Genomic DNA, 7269 nt, shown 5'->3' with positions numbered 1-7269 from the left:
TCCATGGGGCTGCGGAGCCTCCAGCCATTGGGCCATGCTTGCCAGGGCCACTCTCGGAGCCAGGGCTGCATTCCAAGCAGCTCTGCCAGCCCCATGGAGCTCAGCCCAGTGGCGGGAGGCAGCAGGAGAGCCAGAGGCGGAGCCGTTCGGACCGCAGCCCTGGCTCTTTCCTGCCTCCCGCCACTGGGCTGCTTCAAAACTCCATGGGGCTGCGGAGCCTCCAGCCATTGGGCCATGCTTGCCAGGGCCACTCTCGGAGCCAGGGCTGCATTCCAAGCAGCTCTGCCAGCCCCATGGAGCTCAGCCCAGTGGCGGGAGGCAGCAGGAGAGCCAGAGGCGGAGCCGTTCGGACCGCAGCCCTGGCTCTTTCCTGCCTCCCGCCACTGGGCTGCTTCAAAACTCTAAACATTTCAAAATGTTTCGAGTGCCCTCATTTCATTTTGAAGCTGTTTCAAAACCTGTTGTTTCATTTCAATTTCGCTGTTTCAAGCTCAAAATAGCTTTGAAACGAAACACTCATCAAAATTTCGCTCAGCCCTACAGCGCAGTAACAACTGTGCAGTCTGGTGTACTTGTAGATGTGCCCACTGTCAGCAGAATTAGTACAAGGTCATTCTGCCTGGTTGATCCTTTCAGGAAGTGACTCCACCTACAAATACACATAGGCAAAACAAACTTTCTTAAGCACATACTCTGCAGTATGCATCCAGTTGCTGGCATCATGAAGAGTGGCAAAAACTGCTATGGCAGCAAATGTTAGTGTAAGCTGTGAGACCAAATCGAACTCCATATTTTTCCAATCTCAATGACAACTCCCAGAGTAATTCTCAGCTTACTCAGTCCTCCTCCCCATGCAGCTATCAGCTAAGAAGCACATTTAGAGAAACTTCTGACTTGGAAAAAAAGGCAAAAGAACTAAATGCATTAATCATCATGACCAAAGAATTATTTTTAATAGCTCAACTCATGTATTTTAACTAGATCACATATTTGTATTTTTCTGAAAATTAGGCATCTTTGTTAAATGAGATGTGGTCCACATATTGTAACTGTATCATTGGAATGTTTTGTTTTTTTTTAAATGCACATTTGATTTTGAGCTATAGAAATGCAAAAAAATGGCATATTTAATTAACTTTCCTTTTTACATTTTTGGTGTCAAATAACGGCTGTGTAACATCTGATTTGGGCCAGTGCATATTTTCTCCTAAGATGAGACTACTGTGTGCCTTTTAAACTCCTCAAACCTAGACTTATGACCTCATGAAAACCGGCAGCTACAATTAAAATGTTGAGAAGCCAGCCCCACTGAGTAGTTCTGGGAGAAAAAAAAATAATCTGCTTGCTTATTGCATTTCTAGAAACAATATACCTGAAACCAGAACCCAATTGCTAAAAAGATTTCATAATATCCTCATAATAAAACTGCAACATTCATTACATTTTAAAAATTAACATCGTTAAAATACAAGCCCGGCTGTTTCCAGTAATAATCCTTAAGTAAAGGTATGAAGCCAAATCCTGGTTCCTATCTTCCATAAGCCTGCAACACAGTGTAACAGAAACCTCTGCTGCTTTCTGAGCAGAGTGAAGGATGAAAGGAGACTGAGAATAGTCTCTGCAGGAGGGTCAGACGAGTACGTTGTGAGGAGCACTGCTAGGACCATTGTGAGTGACTTTTTTTTTTTTTTTTTTACAGAGATAGTAGCTACTGTGGCTTTGGGCCTTAAACAGTTTGAAAGGGAGATCTGTCATTCCAGTCTCTATTTAGTTCAGTCTTGGAAAATCAGGCCATGCATGAGGGCCTAGGAATAGTGAAACTAAAATAAGTATTCAGCAGAACTGACCTAATTTTTCTAACTTCACCGTACTATGAAAGCAACACAAGCCTATCTTTATTCCCAAAGCTTCACATTCAGAACTAACTTGCAGGTGTAATCTTTAGCAAATACACTTTCGTTTGCACAATAAATGTATTCAGAAATCGCACATTTCCCTTCAAACTATGCCCTAAAAGTCATGTCAGACATCTCTCTCCTTTATGCTGACACTCACACCAGCTGAGTATCATGTGCCTTTATGCAAAACCCTCTCAAATCTTGATAGAACATAGGACTTGTACCCATTTTATATACTTTTTCCTTTTGTTTCTTCATTGACCCAACTTGAAATAAGCCAAGTACACACACAGACACATGTTCAGCAGTCAGACACAAGCCTAGGACTTAAGACATCAGAAGTAAATTCCCTACTCTGCCACAGACTCCCAGGGTGATGTTTGGCAAATTACCTCACCTCAGTTTCTCTTTGAACCTCAGTTCCCATCTGTAAAATGGGTATAATAATATTTCCTTATCTCATGTGGGGAATTCCAAGAATAAATACATGAAAGATGGTAGACACTCAGCTACTGTGGTGGTGGTAGGCTTTCAGAGTGCCATAGATAAATGCACGTACTCTTTTTAATTAATTTAATTTTATCATTTTGATCAGAAACTGGAAAAAATAGTTCCGTTATATCTTCCTGCATAAACAGAGCCATTAAAGTATCTCACTGTAACTCCACAGATATGAATTTGAGCCTTGCCCTCAACTCATGCCAACAGCTGTACCTAGCTGCAAGTAGGTACCTTGATTGCAGGCTAAGGAGTCAAGTGTGGCCAGCTATGATGCTCTTCTACAATCACTCCCCTGTGTACCGTTGGCTACAGAAACTAGCATTCCTTAACCATATTAGCCCAATAAGTTGGTAGGCTTGGGCAATCCGGTAGACTATTTTTTAACATGCCTAAATAAGGTAAACAGAATACAGATTCAAAATAGAACAATATGTAGTATATATTACTTGAATTTATGAGAAAAGCAAGTAACTTGTATTAAAAATACAGGAGAATTCTTCAGATAAAATGCTGTCTTCTGTACTAAGGTTCTTTGCAGGCTCAGAGTCTTTATTTCTATTTATCCTAACTTTCCCACCTCCTGTTTAGTTTTTATTAATGAAGTGATGACCAGACTCTATGTTTATGTTCTATTTACTATTCTTATCTTAAATGATACCACTACCTGAACTCCAATAAAGAGAGACTGCCATTTCCTAGTATTGAGGAACCTGACAGATGGAAGGGCATAATGTCAGGAAATGGTTTTCCTCAGTACAGTGGATTACAGATTTGCATGACCTCTTAACCTTCAAGAAATTCATGAAAGAAACTATCCCACACTTGAGACAAAAACAAACCAAAACACTTCATGGTCCAAAAGCAAGCATCCCAAAGCAAAGACAGACAGAAAGGCCATTCCACAATACACCTCTACGTGCCTCTGTGTCCACACAGCACTTAGCAAGATCAGTCTTGTAGGATGTTATGCCTCCTTGTTTCCCACTGACTTCACTGGTGACAGTCCTTAATACTTTGCAGCATTAATGTGGCTGCCTCAGTAGCTAGCTAAGTAGTTATGCCCTCAGTCCATTATATTTTAACAAGTGTAACTGCCCTTCATTCACGATACCTACCATCTCTACATACACATTCTGGGATTCCCTGAATATATCTTTTAATACAAAACAAATAATTACTTTCTACATACACCACAAGGCCAGGGATTATAGGGACCAATGACAAATGTATTTGGAACAAAGACGAGGGCAAGGTGGTGGCCTGGTATTTTCTAAAATGCCCAGAGCTTACACTAGGGATAGGTTTTTCAGTTAAATTGTTTTCTATTCCGGGTTTTCACAGAACTCATGGTAAGAAAGATTCTGATGAAAGGACTCAGTTTTGCGTTTGGTAAATGTAGCGGGTGATCCACTTCACATATAACCATATGAATGACATTGAAATATATAGTTTCCCATATTCATGGATCATATGCATGTTACAGACCACCAGCTGGTATAGGTCAGCAGAGAGATGCTGAAATAAATGTTTCTGCACTGATTTGCATCAGCTGAGGATCAGATGCAAAATAATTAGTTTTCCACATGGAAGAGTTAACAGGAAAGACAGTTAAAAAATAATATTCCATGACGCCAGTTGTGTTTATGACATGCCCTTTAGTTACCCCTACCAGTAAATCTGAGTGTGCACTTTAGTAGAGCAAAATAATGCATACATCAAAGAAAATAATGACTTAATTGATTAGGCAATAAATACGCCATCAGAGATCTCAGGCAGCTTTTTCTCTCAAAGTTCACTTTCAATAAAAAAAGCACTGCTTATTCAAAATAACTCAGTTCCTCATATAACAATTTGGAATGATACAGTGTACTTCCATGTATATTTTAACAATTTCTGAAGTAACTAATAGGCATGTTGTCCTTTCTTCCATCAGTCATATTACAAGAAACAGAATGATATACATGTCTGTAAATATAAATCCAAACAAATTGCACCCCAGCAAATGAATGCCTCTGGCTCCCCTGCAACTCCTTTTACATGTCTTACCTGGGAATGAAGAGTATTTGTACCTTTTTCTTGAGAAGTTGTGACCATCTGGAAGCAAAGCTGATGATCACATGGTGGTTGCTATTCAGGAGATGGGCCTGCCAATCTTTCTTGGGCAACAAGCACCTCCAGGGATAGAGCAGGATGAAGAAAGGATAAACATTATATTATATAATATATATCAGGCCTGTGTGAAGCGGCTAGTATTTGCTTTGGATTCGGCCAATTTGGGGAACAGTGATTCAAATCACTGTCCCGAATTGATTCAGTCTAATCTGATTTGGAGATTTGGCTGCTGCCAAATCTCCACATCAAACAGGCCCCATCCCCTACCTGCTCTCCCAGCCCCATCAATGGCTACCCCGCCTCTGCCCCCCCCCCCCGCACTTTAAAAAAAAAAAAAAAAAAAAGCCTGGCACTCTCCGGCTGCTGCCAGGTACATGTGGGGGGTGATCCCCGCTGCCCCCCACTGCCCCATACTGTATGGGGGGCTCTGCCACAAGCTCCCAGAAACCCCAGAGGCTGCTCTGCTGCACCAGCCAGTGAGTGGGGGCTTTTTATTTATTTATTTTAAGAGCCAGGAGCTTGGGCTGGGCTGGGCAGCCATTGACAGGTCTGGGAGAGCGAGTAGGGGTTGGGGGACGCTCACAGGGCGTGGGGATCCCCCTATGGTCCCCTTCCCTGCCTCCTACTTACCGGCACAGAGTCCAGGTCCAGCTCCCAGTGGCAGTCAGTGGGGCCTGCCTGAATCTCCAAAGCTCTCCGAATCAATTCAGACCATTTTATTGGTCTCCTGATTTGATTCAGATTCAGCAGCCAAATCGAATCAGCACCCAAAGCTTTGCGCAGCCCTAATATGTATGTGTGTATATATGTGTGTATTATTATATACCCATACAATAAAGTATAGTATTATGTATGTATATATTTATTTATATACAACATATACATACATATGACAATGTTTATCCTTTTTTCCTTCATCCTGCTGTATCCCTGGAGATACTTGTTGCCCAGGACATGGGCCTGCCAGTCTGTCCTGAATAGCAACCACCATATGATCATCCTGAATAAACAGACCCTGAGAACACACACACACATTTTAAACCCTATTAAACTAACCAGACAATGCTACAGGGAAACAAGATAAAAGCAATCTTATTTGCAGCTGCTTCCAGAAGGAATGGAGGGAACAAGAATGCAAGGCTCAAAGGGGCTCTAAAGTCAAGTTAACTGGTTAACCCAAGGTCCCTCAGCACCATGGACTCCCAAAGCAATGCAGAACTGGTGAAGCCTGACCTATCTTTACCCCACTCATAACCCACATCCACTAGAAAGGGCAAGAAGCCAGAATGCCTCTGTGCTCCAAGGGTCCATGCCAGCTAGAAACGTTCTTCAGATTTATGAGCAACTGTGCACAACCAGGGACAGGGAAGCAGGGATAGGAAATGAGGCATAGAGGCGGATTGATATGTACCAGTCAGACTCTAATCTATCCTCCAAACACCTTTTTATGTTTTCAAATGAATAAAATACAACTAGAAAATAGCAATGAGCTATACCTATACATGTGCTTGAAGTTAGGCACTTAAGTACACTGCAGAAGTAAACAAGGCCCATGGTTCATCTCTATGCCAGGAGGCAGCACCTCCACCAATACTTTAACGAGTGTCGACTCAGATAAGAGTAACAGCTGCTAATCACAGCCACTGTTTCCTAAAGTACCTGAGGTTTCCATTTTTCCTCTCCAGTTATGGCTGACAAAGCTGCAGTCCATTTTAGCTCGTGACAGCTAATAGTCCAAAGTTATATGACTGCATTCCACATATTCTTTACCTTCTTCACACAGAAAGAAAATCCCTCATCTGTTTAAAGCTAATTTGCCTGAGAGCTCCATTTAAGTAAAGAATAATATGAATTCTTTGTACTTTCATCTGGGGATCTTAAAACCCAGGTGTAGTCTGTCTTAGGGGCAATGTAGAGTCAGTTTGCAGGCTGGAAGGAGGGAGTCAGGTAAAGACAGTGCCTGAAGATACTGCCCATTAGTGCATGGGATCAATGTTAACTGTACTAGAACAGCAGCAAGCAAACTTGAAACTGTCTTTTCCATACTGGGGAAACTACATTTCACTTTAGATCAGAATGTTTCAGTTGAAGAATTTATTTAATGAAAAATGGCCATTTCTTAGAAATGAACATTGCTATGCTGAAAGGTTTGCTTGTTTTTTCACTGAGAAGCCCCAAAACACAAACAGAATCAGAAAATTTCCACGAAAAGTGATCGCTTCCCATGAAGCAACAACACGTTTTCATTTCTTTCAAAATGTTTCACAGACAATACTTACTGCCCTGATCACACCACTGTTTCCGACCCGCTTTCCTTTTCTTCTGTACTGCTTCACTGAGTCTCCACAAACACATATGTTACCAGCTTTTTCTGCTCTGTCAGTCCAATTATGCATTCTACTGTTTGAGCTCCATCCAATGTAGTTCTTCCTTCCGATTGGGAAGCGGTAGGATTAATTCCATTTGGGCTATGCTGAAAAGATAGGGTGCACAGGGAGACAGGGGTTTTCAGGGGAATCTGTATTGGTTCTCCTTGCTGAACACTGACCAAACTTCCTCTGTACATTTGTGAGCCTCATCTCTAGGGTTTTCGGTTAGCCTAGGAGGCATCTTGAAGTTGTTGCATTACTTATAAAAGTGTCAAATGCATATTTCTTGCCTTTGCAGCTAATACAGTCTTTAAATTGAACCAAATAATTTCTTATTTCCTGAGAGCTACTATACACTGCCTTGACTGCTCTAATTTAGGATTAGCCAT

The sequence above is a fragment of the Alligator sinensis genome, unplaced genomic scaffold, assembly GCF_000455745.1.
Source record: "Alligator sinensis unplaced genomic scaffold, ASM45574v1 scaffold1248_1, whole genome shotgun sequence".
Taxonomy (NCBI): Eukaryota; Metazoa; Chordata; order Crocodylia; family Alligatoridae; genus Alligator; species Alligator sinensis.
The sequence above is the reverse complement of the archived record's forward strand: the minus strand, read 5'-3'. Positions refer to the sequence as shown.